Source organism: Vespa velutina, chromosome 9, assembly GCF_912470025.1.
Source record: "Vespa velutina chromosome 9, iVesVel2.1, whole genome shotgun sequence".
NCBI lineage: Eukaryota > Metazoa > Arthropoda > Insecta > Hymenoptera > Vespidae > Vespa > Vespa velutina.
The window spans coordinates 1,691,166-1,708,434 of record NC_062196.1 but is presented as its reverse complement, the minus strand read 5'-3'; the positions used below and the strand labels follow the sequence as shown (position 1 = coordinate 1,708,434).

General features: G+C 29.4%; 1 protein-coding gene across 4 annotated transcripts in view; it reads right to left on the bottom strand.

The window, feature by feature from the left end:
* LOC124951582 overlaps positions 1–17,269 on the bottom strand; it is a 95,316-nt gene that overhangs the window by 44,515 nt on the left and 33,532 nt on the right. The window lies entirely within an intron of this gene.

Sequence of the window (17,269 nt, the reverse complement as noted above, 5' to 3'; positions counted from 1 at the left end):
GATAAATTTATGTAATATAGTCAAAAGAAATTGGTCCTGTCCGTCAATTTTCGTTATTGATTGCCTTCATAACATTTTAGATTATCACACATAATTGACTAAATTTACTAAACCATAAGTTGATTGTATAATACCTATTTGAATATTTTACTTGTAATTACGAATTTTCGTGGTTCACATTAAATACATACACATATAATGATATGCATATATTCAGATACCTGTACCAAAGTAAAGCTTTTTAAATCGGAGATAAAAGGAGTCAATAAAGGCCACGTTGGCATGGAGTTCGCGCCTTTCTAAATTATCCGGTAAAAGAGAAACCTTTCCCATTCTACTGGAAAATAAAAGCTGACATAGTGGTAGAAATGTACTGGGCGAAGTTTTCAAAGAGAAAGAGGAAACTGAAAGACGTCATCCAGTGGCAATCGAGAACGTCTCTCAACGTCGTCTTCGTCGTCATTCTCGTCGAGGAAAGACAACTAAATTCGCTTGCTAGCACTATGGATGAACTCTCGTTTCGTTAAAGAGTGTTTGCCGCTAGCTCGTAGCATCGACCTAAGAGGAGCTATGAAACAGACGATACGAGCCATTGTCATGAAAGATAGGACCAATTCGATGGTATTTTTTCGACGGAAATTCATCTACCAGACGAATTTCCGGTTACTCTGTTTCGTCGCTGGAACGTAGAAGGTAACAGTAGAATTTAAAAAACAAGATTTTTTTCTTTCTTTCTTAGATAATTCATTAATAAAAAATAGTTATTATATCTTAGATGATATAAATAATCCTGCAAGTAGAGAAATAGAAAGAGAGAGAGAGAGAGAGAGAGAGAGAGAGAGAGAGAGAGAGAGAAGAATATTTATTATACAAAAGATCATTTATTACGTAAGTATAACATGAAATATGAATAGTACAAATGAAATTTATTTGAAGAACTTTGACAAATGCGATGATACATGAATTCCCTTTTTCAGGAGTTTTCAAGGTATCATCGTCCAGGGGACAATTTAAATTCTCGAAGAAGTAATTCGAGATACAATAGGACCCACGATACCTTTATATTTCACAGGAGCTAACCACACGAGTTGTTTCTTTGGTCACTTATATTGTTACGTTTCTACGAAGGCCAAAAGCGAAGGGACTCGAAAGTGAGGGAAAGATTTCAAAAGAAACTTCGGACGAAATAAATAGCTTCTACGTTTTCTTTATCTCTTAACTTTATAAAGAATATTAACCCTACTTCTTGAATCATTAAGATTCAAGGAAGATTAAAATGACTATATTTTTCTTGAAATTACATCGATCTAAAATTATATTTGAAATCGTTATTAAATAATTTACGACCGATGGATCTATATATCAAGAAAAAAAAAGAAAGAAAGAAAGAAAAAAAGAAAATACATATGTACGTTTTCATCAGCATAAAATCACGTTCATCGAGAAATTTAATTAATCGAGAATCAATTTCCCGTTCGATCTATAGTTGTCCGGTTCTCTCCGTGTGCTTATTGTAACACATCCCTTTAATCGACTATAGTATTTCATTAGAAATATTAAAAGCATCTAACATTTAAATATCTTGATGTTCTCAATATGTTGAATTAAAAAAAAAAAAAAAAGAAAGAAAGAAAGAAAGAGAAAAAAATAGAGAATGTTCGTAGAACAAAAATTAAATAAAGTTCGTAAGAATTTTATTTCCCTGCAAAAAATATGGAGGCAATTCGTCAAGAAAATGTTACCACGTAACCTATTCTTTTTTTCTTTCTATCGTACGAAAATGCATGCTTGAAAATTAAAAAATAAAAAAAAAAAAGAAAGAAAGAAAGAAAAAAGAAGTTAGACAAGTAAAAAATAGGTAGAATTGAATTTTTTACCGAGAAAATTGGGGACACATTAATTGCATTTAAGAAGAATATTTAGTTCCCGGCATACGTACAACGTGTAGACGGTAAATTATTAATTGTCAAACGAAGAAACTAACTAATCTATTCGCGGTTAGATTCCTCGTAAAGGAATGTTGGCTAGTAAGCCCTGTATCTTATTAGGCGTAACCTTAAGGTCTAAAAGTCGATTCACGTTAGAAAACTGAGATAGGAGAGAGAATGTTGTGACAAAATGTTAGATCGTGTATCACGCTAATTGTTAGGTTGCTCCTTTTCGCAAGACAAAAATCGTTAAGGTCACTTATCGTTACCTATAATTTTACGTTAATTATAACAAATACCTTGTAACTATGTTATTTTCATGCCAATTAAATGAACGAACGATATGCTAAAAATTATCTTTCGAAATTACGAAGGAAATAATTTATAGAATGATGATAAAAGTATATAATTTGATATATAGCGTAAAGTTTAGCCAGCGAGAATTTCAACCAATGTGTCACGAATACGTAATACAATAAATGATAGAATATTCTACATTTCGGTACGTAAAAGAATGAAATCGTGACTGGGGTTTATCCTATCTTTTGTAACATAAAACCAACTTTTAAATTCCCTATATTCTATAAAATACTAGAACGAAATTTCCTAGATAAAATGAGATAAATTTAATTTTCAAATTTACAATTCATTTTCTTTTGAAAATTTGCATCATAACTTATGATAAATTATTATTCTTGATAATGAAAAGATATCGGTGGATAACGATAAAGTTTTCAATGTATAAGCAGGTAGAAGTACTACATACACACATACAATAAATATATATATATATATATATATATATATATATATATATATATATTTATATAAGTATTGAATATATATTGAGCATATATTGAGCATATATTGAGTATATATATATACTCATAGATAGGTATGCATATTCGATGATAGCTAATATACATAGCTAGACATTAATAGTACCGACGTCTCGTATCGAAGTTTCGCTCGTTAGAAATCAAACCATACGTTAAGGTGATGAGTACGACGTACTAATTTATCACGTTGAGTGCAGCTGCATGGGACATCCACCGTTCAAGAGGTAATAAGTCGTGCCCTCGACATGACACCTTATTGTGGGTCACTGAATTCATTTGTTTTAGGATGAATATTTTAAAAACCTAAACGTATTCTATTACAATGAAGAAGTATTGAGCTTACATTCTTTATGTTACGATGTACAAAAACAAGAGAAAATAAACTTATTAGATTCACATGTGATTTTAAATATGTATATATACACACACACACACATCTATTAAGGTAAATATTTTGTAAAGACCTCTTAATCTTAATATAGTCAGTTTTTATTATATCTATAATTTTATCAAAACCTTATAATTATTATAAATCTATATTGTAAATGTATATTATTTATGCAAATCATACAACATACAATAATAATGAATAAAAGAAAGATATGTATATTATGCGTCCTGTTATTTTTTATCGTATTTGAATTCAACACCAAAAGATGTACCACGATTAATTGTAGAAGACCAAGATGGAAAAGGAAAGAATAGTGGTATTGTTCCTTAAAGGGCACAATCTACTTTCATTAAACGCTTCTTGCATTGAATATCGAGCCGTGAATAAAGTCGATGAAACGGTTCGAACGATTGGATGGTCGATCGGGGATGATTTTAGGGTCAAGTACGAGATCGGAAGACAAAAAGAAGAAAAAAATGATGGAGAGAAGGAGAGAAAGAGAGAGAGAGAGAGAAAGATAGAGATTGTTCCAATTTCAGAACCCTTTATCTGCTTTTTCGCTCTTTATCGGACAAATCCTACGTCCTGTCTGGACAATCCTCTTACGGAAGAAGAATGATTCGCTATGCGAGTGTACATACGCTTGACATTCACCGCTCGCTTTTAGCTCCATTAAAAGGTTCCATCGAGAGAAAAAGAGAAAGAGAGAGAAAGAGAGAGAGAGAGAGAGAGAGAGAAAGAGAGAAAGGAGGGGGAGAGAGAGAACGAAAGAGAGATAGAGAATGAAAGAGAAAGAAAGTAAATGAGTGAGGAAGAAAGAAAGGAAGATGAGTGAAAGGAATCGATCGTGTGTCAACGCAGTCAGGTAGTATCACCCATTTATGCTAAATGAATCAAAGGATATACGAGTGTATTGTCTTCGAAGTTTGCAGACGATACTATGTTTTTTAAAAGCGTCTACAAAAATCGATCGAATTATTTTTCTATTCCTAGTATATATTCCAACTGCTGTGTCAAAAGTTCATGATTAATTCGTAATTAAAAGAATTCATTCTTATATAATTCATTCGTTAAATAAATAGACGATTAATTTGTGAACTTACGATCAGTCGAAAAATAGGTTTATTTTTGTTATATTAAATTGAGAAACTGTTTTCAAGAGTGTCATTATACGAATAATTTTTTAATTTAATAATTTCGTTAGTATCCCTGTTCGATCAATAAAAATCAATCCTCCGTTAATAATCGTGAGACAGAAAATACATTTTATTGCGATAACGAAAGGATGACGATTATTATCGAGAACTATGGCACCAACGTTTTTGCACATATTTTTAAACCGTTAAAACTCATTAAAATTGCATATTATCGATTTTTATTTCACACTTCAGATTTACGGATTCGTGAAAGTCGACATGAAATTTTTTGTAAATTAACTAAAAAAAATTAATTAAATTCGTTATCCTGATTGCAATGAAATTTATAGGCAGATTTACTTGAATTATTTATTTTCTTAAAGGTCATCGAAAATTTTTGGTACAAAATACCGTAGACTAACACGAAAGAGCTCGTAAAATGCGTAATAATATCAATTATAAGAAATGAGAAATAAAAATAGTTAGTGCAACGTTTAGTGATATCTAATCTAATACAAATAATAACTAATCTAGGGAATTGCAGATGCGATTGGAGTAGAACGTTGGATATATTTTTATTTCACATTCACTCATCAAATATAATTAATTTCACCATTTTTTCATTCGTTCTTTCTCTCTATTAAATTCGGCGAATGATTAATAATTAAAAGTCGGTCCAGTATAATGAAATAAATAATAATAACTTAGTTCTTGCAAAAAGAAAAAAGAAAAAAGAAAAATAATTGGAACGTACTGTCAGGGGAATATGCATTTCGATGTCAAGGAGCAATTAAAGAAGCTAAATGACAAAACGTTCATTAATTAAGATGAGTTAAAATGTCGTAAAGCTACGAAATTTCTTTAAGAAAAACTTGTTAATTAACTTACCACTAACTTTTTTATGTACAACTTCTTTTTAATTTTTTCAAGAACTCTATGAAAATATGTGAAGTTTAAGAAGCATCATGTTATAATTTTAACTTGATAATTATCAAAGATTTAATTGCAAAGACATGTACATAGTTACTCACAAAAGACATATTTTAAATGAATCATTTCATTTTCGATTTTGTTTTAAAAAAAATTCTCTCAATGCGAACAGTACTATTTCGAAAATTGAGTTAATCGACCTTAATTTTTTTCGTTGTAATCGCGAAAGCTCCACCGAGCGCCCATGTTGCTTGCCATTGCGTTTATGAACAATCGCTTTGTTACCGATTGTAACTAACGATGCCGCTCCAATTCACCCGCATCTCACATCCATTCCATCTTGTTCATGCTTGCAAAGCGACGAATTCTACCTAGACCGAAAAACAGTTAACAACTTTTATTTTTGACTAACCCGTTATATCAAAAGGACTCTCCTAAAATATTACAAAGATAATGATCTCTTATAGTAAATTATTTTCAAAATACCGTTCATTAGAAAAAAGTGAGAAAATTCTAATTTAAATAAAGAAATTATTGAAAAATTAACGTTTCGCAAATAATTGTTGTTTGCAATAGCGAATAATATTAAATTTAATTCTCAAATTTTGTTATGAAAATCTATTCCATATAAAAATCTTTTTTCTTGTCATTTACCTCGATCAATGAATTTTTTCATCGGTCATATTACCGGCTATATTTTCTTTGAGATAAAAAGGACAAAAAAGCATGCGTGACTAATTGTTTGCGAGAAGAAAAGAGAAAACGAGAAGCATCAGTTGACCCTACGTCGACCCTTCGTCTAAATGCCGCCGATAAGCGCCTGAGGACTTCGGTTTAGCGATCAGAGAAAGAGGAGATCAAGAGATAAACGAAAGATCGCCAAGCAAGCTCTCTCTTTCTCTTTCTCTTTCTCTTTCTCTCTCATTCTCATAGATTCGATCAATAATCTTCCATATTCTCTTTATGCGTCTTTCATCTTTCTTATCTACCTTGTTTTTCTTTTATTAAAATTTCTCAATTTTCTCGAGAAATATCAACCTAATTCGCCGACATAGTTTCCTTAAATTACAAATCAATAAATTCATATTTGTTTATTCGGCAATAAGTTCTTGATAAAAGATGAACAAGTATGTACTTAAAAAAAATAATGAAAAAATACAACAAAAGCGATATAATCTTTATCCAAGATATACAGATGAGAGAGAGAAAGAGAGAGAGAGAGAGAGAGAGAGAGAGAAGAAGAGAAAGAAGGTGGATTGTATCAGAGGAGATGGCACTTTGTATCAATGCTGAAAACCACGTACTCATTAGCCCAAAGTATCGACTGGTAGTAAAGTGGCAATGGTAGTAGAATGTTGACATGAATATATGTATTACGTTAATTAAGGTCAGACGGAAATAGAAGGCACGTTGCAATTTTTTCCCGTTGTTTCCTATTGTTCGCACTTTCTGTGAATAGCTAATTCCAATTATGATCAATTAGACCCTTCGCGATTTAAAACCGTCTCGTTTCATTGGCTTTTTACAGGCCTACTAATTAGTCATTATTCGTTTTCCTCGACTTTTCGTAAGAATAATTTTAAGAAATAACTTGAATTCGTGCCATCTACATATCTCGTTAAATTATTTTTTTTCTTTTTGTTTTGCATGATATATTATAGAAATATACGAAAAAACATTATATAAATAAATTTTCTAGTAAAAATATAAATATAAATGAAAGAATTATTCTTTTCTTCTTTTTTTTTTGTTCTGTCCCTCTCTTTATTTCTTTCTTTGTTTCTATCTCACGAACTCATCGTTAAAGGATTCTTTTCCAGAGAGAGTTAAAAGGCGGTCAAACTTTCGATCCTCAAGTTGGAATTTAAGCCCTCTTTTCTTTTTCTAACGCTACCACTACTTTCTCAACTTCATGCTTGCTCTCACTGTTTTTCTCTTTCTCTTTCTCTTTCTCTTTTTTTCTCTTTCTCCCACTTTCTCTCTCTTTATCTTCCTGCCTTTTTCGCTTTTCTTGTATCGAAGAAAAGTAGTACAATAAAATGACTCCCGGAAGACGATTGTCTCTCAATCCTTGTTTTCTTCCACTTTCAAGATCTTAGAAAGATTCTCGTAGGTTCCATCGAAAACATACGGTAAGAAAAGGGATGGCCGTTAAGGGATTCATTTTTGATGAAAAGCTTTGATTTAAAGTGGAATATTCTCGAATGGTGGTCGTTCATTATCATATCGTTTGTTACAACAATGCTAAAATAAAATATTGAATATTATCTTTTACGCCGACGAAGAAATCAATGAAGTGAGATGAAAATAATAATAAAAAAAAAAAACAAATTATCTTTTCTTACAATATTTAGTAAAAAAAAAAAAAGAGTATAGAAAATAAAGTATCAAATATTTAATTCATTTTCGTACAAATTCGATGACATAAAAAACGTCGAACGGATAACATAAGAAACAACGAAAGAATAAGTTCAAGACTATAAAGTTTTCGTTTGACAATAGTAACGCATATTGAAACGACGATCAATAGTTCAAATTATTATTCGTGCCATATCGTACATTGACAAATCAAATAGCGTTAGTATATGAAACAAAGAGGAAAGAAACTTTCCGGAGGAAAGCGTGCTTAATTTTAATAGAATCGATTCATTGAAACTATTATTCAGAAGAAAGATAGATGTAACTAGAGAACAATAAAATACAATTATACATAGATAAAGATCTCTTTAATTATAAGTTGATAGCGATCAAACAGCAAGAAATTGTTTTCATTATTTTTTAGTAAATACAATTATCTTTTAATGAAATAATTACTTAATATTTCTTATCATTTTTTAATTAAATCAGTCCAAATTATTTTTCTTGACGAACTTTCACCTTACAGAATTTTGAACGTTTTCAAACATTTCTTTGGAATAAAGTATAGTGATTTTACTCTGAAATATGTAGGTCAATGGAATAATAATCGATATTCCTTTCATACAATCAAGAGATCGGAATTCCTTAATATAGTAGTTCGACTAGCGATAAAGAACGCGATGCAATGGGAAAGGCAAATAATTTAAATTTCGGTATCAAAAGGTAGAAATTATTTTAATTAAAACAAGAAAATAAAATTAAGAGTGGTTTTAAATCTCAAATGTTTGTCGTCTTATTTTTTTATTCTTTTCTTTGAAGAATGACAGATTCTACGACAAAGCTAGAAAAAAAGAGAGATAGAGTACGAGAAAGAGAGAAAAAGAAAAAAAGAAAGAGAGAAAGAGAAAGAAGGAGGGAGAAATAGAACTTTATAAAGCTTCAATAAGTTGCAATCTATTATGAAGGTCACTCAGCTCTCAACGTGCTGCTTACCAACACATCAAACGAGTCACCATGTTACGATACTGGCGACATTCCAGAAATGATAAGAGTCCTTCTTTCTTCTTCTCTTTTCATTCCTCTTCGTCTCTTTGTTTTTATTCTTCCGTTTGAAATGCAAAATATACATAGGTAACGTCACGTCTCGCATTGCCCTTTTCCTCTTCAAAACATTACTCTTTTATCTCAATCGATTTTCGTTTCAAGATATATAAATCATTTTCTTATTCGCTATGTATATATATATATATATATATATATATATATATATATGTAAATAAAAATGAAATAAAATTAAGTGAAGCAACAATTTCAAATTACAAATTAAACTACTATATATTTGGAAAGAAAGTAAACATAGTTATTACGATCGAAACTCGAAAGTATTGCAAATCGATCGAAGTGATTATAATCTCATTTTTACATCGAATTATAAAACAGACGTCTCTTGAATATCATAGGTACGAGGTTTTAAAAATTTAGAAAGAAAAGTTAGTATTAAAAATTTATGAAGAAATGTTTAAAAAACAAAGAAAAAACCATTGCGGAAACAATTTGCGATCATTATGTTTAAGTTTCCTTATTAAATGAACAAATTGTTATGAGATTTAAATCGTACGTTTACACTTTTCCAATCTGTAAACTTGGAAGAATTGAAAAAGGTTAGCACATTTGTGAGTTTATTGACCTAACACGGTGAGAAAAACTTTTAAGAAGACACAGAAAGAAAAAGTGAGGTCGTTCTACCTTATTCAATAGCTTAGTATCGGAAGACCCTTCCAGTTTGAAATCTTTTGAAAGGAAAGGGTAGAGAGAGGAGAGAAGAGAAGGCTATAGGAGTATCTCAAGAAAATGAATGGTCTCTCGAAAACGCAAACACGTACGCTCACATCAGTTTACTCACATGAATATATGCGTATGTGTTCTCTCGTACGCATTTGTAGATGAGAAACTTTGCCAACTCGACCGAAGGAAATTCAGCAATAAGATACCCTAATAACAACAATTCCGAAGTCGTTCAATTTTATTGGATAGATAATTTGAAAGAACTTGGATTTTTGAAAGGACAAGAAACTCGAATAAACAATGATTATAAGTATTCGTATTGCTATTGGACTGTTAGGACTTATTAGAAAAATATATAAAATATGATTGTGATATTGATAAAAAAAAAAAAAGGAAAAACAAACTTTTCAAGTTAAATTTTAAACTTAAATAATTATGAGTTTAATAGACCCGCAAGGTTTTACGTTCTACGTTCGCCAGAAAGAAATGAATCTTTTTAGAAAAAAAAGAAAAGGAAAAAGAAAAAAGAAGGTAATGCTTTTGTTTTCGTTTTAATGGAAGAAATATAAGATGAAAAGTAGTAAAATAAGTAAGTAGAAATACGATGATGATGAGTATCTACTCATTCGTTACTCGGCGTAGAAGAATCTCTACGTTTCTTGCAATTTCATGCCTCGCTTCCGCAGAAACTTTATGAAAGCGAGAAAAATAGCGAAGGTAACACATCGACGATATTTTGCGTGTGACAGGATAATCCAACGAGCTAAAAGGATCGAGAATTTTCTTCGCCGGAAATGTAAGAAGAAGAAAGTTTCTCGACATTTAGTCCCTCTTCTTCCAACGTTCATTTTTTTTCTTTTTTTTTTTTCTTCCCACCTCCGTTACATTCAATTTCTTTTTTAACACTCCATTTCAGTGAAGTACAAGATAATCGATAGGAAAGGAAGATTTAAAAAAAATGACGCAATCAGACGAAAAAATATTCGGCACCATTGCGTCTTGATCGTTCTCCTAACGCGCAAGAAATAGACGTACGTCGCCAAAAGGAATTTTCGCAATTTTCCTATTCACTTGCTGCTCGACACGATTGGATTAGAATTGAGAAAATTGGAACCATCAATCGAATTTGTCGTTTCTCATTTTCGTACGCAAGATCTCCATTTCATCCAAATATTTCATAAAATCTTTACCTTTACAATTGTTCCATCAAACTATTGGTATTTAATAATATTCCAATCTACATATACCTATATGGATATTTATACTTCAAAAAGAAAGAAAAGAGTTATATTAAAAAACAAAAAAGTTGACACATAAAATTTCAAACATTTTCTAGTCCAATTTTATATTAACTTTCATATATCACAATAAACTTCACATCAACAAAATAGTATATAACTATAATATATCATTGCGTTAATTTTAATAATTTTTGCATTTTTCATGTACTAATTAGACAAAAAAAAAAAAGAGAAAAAAAGAAAAAGAGCTCTCGTTCTCTCGTTATCAAAATTAGAAAATACATCGTAGTTATGATTTTATTTGAAAAATTCGTTTATTGTTGTTACGTAACGTTTCGCGAAAGGGAGATATTTCTATAGAAGGAATTTTGAGTTGGAATTTGAAAGTACGAGAGGCTCGCAAGATATCCGACTCGTCAAATAGATTGAAAGTTCGGTGGTGATTCGGCCCCGTACCGTTTCATTAAGCCTACGTGACGAAGAGTCCTCATGCGAATAAAGCAGTGTAAAAGTGCGATGCGATACGTCGGAAAAGTAGGTCACCCGTTAGATGTATACATACATATATACTTATGTAGGTAGACTTTAACTCAGCTTTTGTATATATACATATACGTATGTATGTGTGAATGTATGAAAATACATGTATATATATATATATATATATATATATATATATATATATATATATATACGTTTCGCGTTGCGATTTGTTTGACTTCATTTCTCTTTTTTCTTCTTTTTTTTCGTTATTCTCTATGTCAAGGACAAACGTGCGAATTTACGCGAGCAAAAAAACTTACGATCAAGATTTTCTCTACTGTAAAATTGTTTGATGAATATTAATTAAAAAAAAAAAAAAAAAAATAAAAATAAAACGAGCCGATTGAAGTTCACCCCATTAATTTTTGTGAGCCTACCTACGAAACTAATCGAAAATGTTACACTCGACTTCTTTCGACAAAGACTATGTCTATTTTTTTCTTATTGTCAAAATTTGTTAATTTTGCCGAAGAAATATTAGCAAGAAAGTTCATTTTTTAAATGGATTTTCAATCAACTATGAGAATAATTATTACTAAGATATAAATATAATTTAAATACTTGAGTATTGTCCTTAAAAAGTTATCCCCAAAAATATAATTAGTCGAAAATAATATTCAAGTTTTATCTGTCTTAATTATCAAACAAGATCGTCTGAAAACTTTGAATGATTAAGAATTCATTCAGAAATTCGTATTGAGCGATTTGCGAAAACTTATCAAACGAAAAAGCATTATAATTATTTGAAAAAGTTTTCGTATAAAGACAATAATCGTTATAATAATGACTGATAAAACTTCGATTTGTAATATTAGGGGGACCGGAAAGTAATGTCGCTTTCTTAAATTAAATTCAAACGAATAAATTTTTAACAAGTTTTTATTTTTAATCACAATCAAATATCGACATGCGCAGAAACGACATTACTTTTCGGCCCACCTAATATATTCGCAAATAACTCGCCAGGAATCTATATATATATATATGTATATATATATGTGTATATATATATATATATATATATATATATATATATATATATATTATTAACTGTTTCTTCTTCATTAGTACTATAACATGAAATTTTAAAGTTGATTCTATATGTATGCATATGTACAGGATGAAATTTTAAATCGTATTGTATATATCTCGATGAAATATAAAATCAAAGGAAAATTATTCGTGTGTAAATCGGAGGGCTTCTGTTAATTGCAAGAAACACTCACTACATTTTAATTATTACTAACATACATGAGACTCAGCATACGTGAGATTATTATCGATTTCACTTATGTGACTTTGACAGTTTAAAAGATAAATTTCGTCGAGACGTGAGAATAAATCTTCCGCATTTGAATTAAAAGTTTTCATTTTAAGTTAAAAAAGTTATTTGGCTAATGGCAACGTACTACCACCATCACAGTTTTCGACTTGAAGACAATTTATTGCGTTACCCCTCTGTATGGTTTTCTTCTTTCTTTTTAGAGACCTACAGTCTTTACTTCAGTCCCTAATAAAAAAACTGAACTACTAAGGGTGAAAGTAAAACCCAAAAGATCTGAAAAAAGTTTTTGGCAAATGCTACTGACAATCGTGATGGTCCTTGAAAGTTGTTAATGGTGAAATATGAGGAAATAGAAGATAATGAGGAAATAGAAGAATACAATCACTAAACGTTCGATAAAATTTATAAATCCAATTATATATAATGAACGAATCGCATAATTTCATTGAAAAATTCAATCATCAATTTTCTAAAAACAAGAAAAGAAAAAAACAGAACCAATTTAATACGAACTATAAGACTTTGTTTTTCTCTAATATAATATAACAAAATTTTGTTCGGAATAAAAAAGATTATCCAGAAAAAAATCGGCGTCGAAAATTTTCAACTTTAATTCGTAATAATTGCAATATGTAAAGCATTTCTTTTTCAAATCCAATATTTAATACATTCCTACACAATATGTTTGTAAAATAAATTAGTATAAAAGCTAAACGAGAAATGTGATAATAATATCAAAACGCTTCATTAATATTCATAGTCTATACGTTGAAAAAATTAAATAGAAAATCTATTGTATAATAGGTTATTGAATATATTTCTATAATAGAAAACAGTTTGATAAAATAATATCCATAAATGAGCGAATAATTTTCTTTAACAATAATACAAAATAAGATTTTGTCTCTTAATAAAGTTAATATAAAAAATGTTTTTATTTTTGTCAACTTTATTTTTAGATTTTATTAGGGGTATGATTCCCTATTAATATTTAATAATAAACATTATATATATATATATATATAAATATTTATTAACAAGATGTTTAAAGAAAAGTTTTCTAAACTAATAAGCACAACAAGTTAATCATTCTTATTTAAAAATAATTTTCAAAAAGCATGTATTTGTTGAAATCTCTTACTTTGTTCTGGCAATTGAAATCTTTTCGACAATTGAAAAGTTCTTTAAAAAGTTCACATATTTAAAATCTCAGTTCAATCGTAAACTGTAGAGTAAAACCTTCTTCATTAAATTCAGGACCGAGTATGAAACAAAAATTTTCTTTGTTGGTAATATAATGGCACCAGAGAATAGGTTCCTTTGATAAAAACTTCAAAGTAAAACTTAAATGACCGCTTACAAGTGTAGTACACGAGGGGATTTCTCGACTTACCATTATCAAGGACTTGCGCGTTAAGAACAAGAATTTTATATTTTTTTACCTTATCGTAGGCGTTATTTTCCAGTATAATATTTAAATAGAAGGATGAATCGCAATTAGTTCGAAAATTACTTGGAAACTTTTCATTTTCTTCTCTTTTTTTTTTTTTTATTTGCTCTGAAAATTTCTTTTTACTCTGTTTGAAATATATTTCTATCTGATCTATGTCATTTTCTAATTCTAAAACAATCATCATTATATAATTCAATTTGTATAAGTAAACCAATTAAATATTGATCTAATCAAATTATATGTCACACGTTTAATATCCTAATCTTATAAGAAAAAGATGAGAGAATAAAGAAAGATATATATTATATGTTTCAAGAAATTTTAATCGCATTAGTAATGATCCAAATAGATGAATAAAAAACTCTAAACGATTTTTCTTAACGCAACGTACATTTTATTGTCTGTATTATCATTGTCGTGTTACTCTCACGACAATGATCCCTAGATCAAAGCACCCACATTGTATATTCTCACTGTTACCGGTCTGTTTACGATAGTCGAAGGTTCGCTTTACAAGAGCTTCGAAACGTCAAAGGATAGAAAGCCCACGCATGCTACACGTTATTTCACGGTTATACGTACTTATGGCTAAGATTTCTTTAAATCCATCAACAGTATAAGTATTATGATATGTATTTATGACATAAGTATTAACCGTAACAGTCAACTTGGACAATTATATGATATGACGTAAGTACAAAGAGCAAATGATTTTTTACATTTTAAAAAGAAAAGAAATAATTAAAAAAATTAAACAAGTAGACAATTAAAAAAATTTTCCTGACTTCTGTTAACAATTTAAATGTACAATTTCAATTATACAAATGTTATAATTAAATATCCATTAAATTTGATCGATCACAAATTTTCAAAAATAATTTTATAATCACGATATAATATACATATGAGATAGACTCGATAACATTTGAATTTATCGTATTCGTAAGATCACAAAGAATGCTGCAACGTTAGTTGTCCTGGATTGCAAAGGGTTAATAGAGTTCTACCCACGACGATATAGCCATTAAAAATAGTGTCGTAAGTAGAACTCCATTAACATGTATGCTCTGTCGAGTAAAGACTTTAGAACATCAATTAATATCTTCACGTAATGTATCTACGCGTGTCTTCTTCATATACGAGCTTATGTAACTCTAATTAGTAACTATATATCTGAAAATGGATTATATAACTATTGATGAACGATTAAAATGATATAAATAATGTAATAGAATTGGCTGTAAATTATGAAAAATAACGAGTGAACATAAATTTTTTATTTCAATGTTAATCGAGATTTCAAATTTTTTAAAGAAAATTATTTTGAAAATAAATTTTTTCTTTTTCCAAATCTCACATAATTCTACGTACAAGCACGGAGAATGATTAAAATAAATAGCAAGAAAGAGAGAAAGAAGTCAAATCACCAAACTGACAATTAAATAGCGCTCGTTCAAGCACCATAGGTCTATCCATTTTCTCTTATCACGCATCCACTTCATTAAGCGTATGTTCATTTCTCTATAGATACATAAAACTCGAAAGATCGTCGAATCATACAAGCGATAGTCATATTAAAATCACTATCGATCCGTATTATAACTAGTTCGATTGGAGAATTTAATTAAAATGTCCTGAGAGAGCCAGTATGAAATTTAATTAATATTTGCGTACGATGCTTTATCACAAAAAAGAAATGGGATACATAATTCAAGGAATCTTTCATTCTAATTACATTTTCTTCGCATAAGCTTGATGGTCAATTCGAATAGAGACATCTCTTTTTTTAATTTTTGTGCTCTTTTATGGTACCATGTGATCGTATAAAACGACGATCTTATGAATAGTAAAGTCAGCATAGCAAAGTACATATCTAGAAGAGCTACAATTCCGTAAATTGTTCCTTCATAAACTCGCTACGTGAAACGTCCAATCGATCGATGTACATACGTATATATATATATATGTATATATATATATATGTGTGTATGTGTGTGTATATATATATATATATATATATATATATATATATGTATGTATGTATGTAGATACTTATAATACATAGTCTAATACACTTGGATTCCGGATACTGTCCATTGAAGGTTCGACCATCATTCGATTTTACAATTCACAAAATGTGGGAATATCCATCACTTTACAATCTCACTCATGTATAAACGTCTCTGTAATACTTTTAACAATAACGTTGTTAAAAGTTGTATAAAAATATATCATTGTATTTACACAATACTTTTTTAATATCTTACAAACGTATCGATTTCATTCGTAATAAATATCCTTTGATTGTGTTAATCTATGTATTATTTTCGATCGATAAGATCGATATTTATTAACACGTTGATCTAAAATTCTCCGATTTAATGGCATTGATGAAGTGGACAGAGACAGAAACAACACAACTGGTGCAAAAGTATAATACATCCGATGTATGATATATCTACATCCAATACCATTTGTCGATGTCGACCTCGCCTATATTCCATGTAACTTTGGAAAAAGGAAAAGCAACATGAAAGAAAAAGAGTAAGATAAAAGCTCACTCTACGTGATACATCTTATCGTAACTCATGATTTCCGCCTACGATTTTTCAACTCGATATTACATTGTATTGATCGATCGTGATCATGCATTTGGTAAGAAACGTTGAAAAAAGTGATTCACTAGGATTATAGACTCTTGCTATGGATCATTTTCGCACCAAGTGGAGGCTACCATCCTTCAGTAAATTTTTTACGACATCTCTTGAAAGCTATATACTCGTTTCAAAGGGTATCTTTTCCTTTTATACTTCCTTTTCTTTTTTTACGTTTTTGCAACATCTTTGTTACTTTCTTTCTTTTATTTTCGTATCTACTTTATTATATTTATATAACATCATGTCTTATAAAATGTTCATTTTTAATACAATATCATAATTTTATATCTAAGAATTATGTAATAGATATATATATAATAGGTATTATATATAAATATATTTTATTATATATAGATATATATAATAAAAAATTGATCGAACAGATTCTCTTCTAGATTGCTAAATAAATAAATAAATAAATAAACAGTATATATATATATATAACGAATAATAAATTAAATAAGTTATCTATTATCTAGGATGAAATTTATATCAACTTTTCAAAATTTCCTATAGCGTTGTCTATCGATCACAAATTTTGATAATGTAGAATCTATTAAGAATTAGACATCGTTAATTTATAAATTTATTCATTTAAATTTAAATTTAATATAAACTAAAATTCGAAACGCATTACGTTAATATACCAATGATGAAATGTTTGTACTCCTTCTTTTGGTTCGTTAGCAAATTATTCTATCTCATTATAAACTGTGATTTCCT